Consider the following 1,935-nt stretch of genomic DNA (forward strand, 5'->3'; position numbering starts at 1 on the left):
ATCTCAGGTTACTTATGTAACCATGGTTCCCTGAGTAGGGAACGAGACACTGCATCCTCTAGGGGTCGCTCCATGCTACGGACGCAAGCTTCAGACAAAGAAGTGAATGATGTGTGCTCCCGGCGCCTATTTATACTATAGTCGAACACGGATGCACACATCCTTAAATGCTTTGCTAGTGCTCGCCTTTTGAGTTCACGCTTTTGAGTTCACATACAAATGTAAGTAGAATAGGCTAATTAAATTAGTCTATTTTAATGTAAGACAAAATATTTGTCGTCAGTGATAGAAATATGATTTAAGATAGTAGTAAGTTTAGTTTGAAAAGTTTAAAAGTAAATAAGACACTTAGACAATATTTGAATAAAATAATAATAATAAGAAGAAATATTTATTTGCAACAACTGATGGAGTGCTGAATGTTGCGTCGCGCAGCGTTGTCAAGGTAACACCAGTGGTGTATAAAGTACCTGAGAGCCATACTCAAGTAAAAGTGCAGATATCTCACCAGAAAATGACGTTGGTAGAAGTTGAAGTCAGCATTTAGAATAATAGTACTTGAGTAAAAGTCTTAAAGTATGTGATCTTTATTGTACTTAAGTACGAAAAGTATTTTTTAAATATTAAACATACTTAAGTATAGAAAGTAAAATAACATAAAACGCTGAATACTGATATTTGAAATGATTTAAAGGGGTCATATAATGCGATTTCAATTGTTCCTTTCTCTTTAGGAACAGTGTTACAAGCTCTTGGTGCATAAAGAAGATCTGTAAAGTTGCAAAGACTAAAGTCTCAAATCCAAAGAGATATAGACTCCAGACCACTGATTCGTCAAACCTGCTTCCCTGCAGTCCGTGTTCTTCTGACTTCTGACTGTTCTGTAGTAAATAACGAATATGCTTCGGGGAAATGTATCAGAGTAAAACTATACATTTTAATTAGGAAATGTAATGGAGTAAAAGTAAAAGTTGGCTGAAATATAAAAACTCAAATAAAGTACAGATACTCCCAAACAATACTTAAGTACTGTAACGAAGTATTATTACTTCGTTACATTACACCACTGCTTGTAACATACTTAAGTACTGTAACAAAGTATTATTACTTGGTTACATTACAGCACTGGGTAACACTTGGTCAGTCATTCCCTTCACCAAGGAAGTCCCAAACGCTTATGCAGACAGGTACACCCTTCAAAGAACACACTTCAAGGGGGGCCCTTCAACGGGGGTAGGGCATAGGATGCTCACTTCTGTTTGGTATTCGCCCTAAGTATTTGTATCTCATAATTAAATACAAAATGGGTGGGAACCTGTTTTTATACAGTCTATGGTGGGAACTGAAAAAGGTACACTTTGGAGAAAAAGGCCTGATATTAATATACTGTATGAAATGTACGCATGTCTGGAGCGGGTGCGTTAATAATATTTATTCATAATTAGGTAACTAAATTAACTCGTTAAATGCGCAAATAGTCGTTAAAGAATCTGATATAATCGACTGAAACAGAGCTTGTGTGAAAGGCAACATCTAAACTGCTATGTGGTTTGTTTGTTTTTCATGAGCATGAACGGTTTGAAAATGACTGATTAAAACGAATGATTCTTCTTCTTTCAGGTTTAATGGCGGCTGGCAACTCATCTCAACGGTGCATTACCGCCACCTACTGGACTGGAGTGTGGGTATTAGACTGACATCAAAGGAGAGGTGTGGAGAGAGAGAAAAAAACCCTATTAAATTCTTTCACTTAACCCAGTGTTTTTCAAAAATAACATGAATAAATTGTGTATTCTCCCAGATGCTTTCCCTAATAAATGCTCAAGTGTCATGCTTACGTTATTTCTAGGGTCGCGCATAAACTGCCTATTACGGTAAAACCGTCAGAGAACTGATCCGAATGCAGTGCTCCTCTTCCAGCGAACTCGATTTTTT

The sequence above is a fragment of the Sinocyclocheilus anshuiensis genome, unplaced genomic scaffold (genome assembly GCF_001515605.1).
Source record: "Sinocyclocheilus anshuiensis isolate Anshui unplaced genomic scaffold, SAMN03320099.WGS_v1.1 scaffold2271, whole genome shotgun sequence".
Classification (NCBI taxonomy): Eukaryota; Metazoa; Chordata; class Actinopteri; order Cypriniformes; family Cyprinidae; genus Sinocyclocheilus; species Sinocyclocheilus anshuiensis.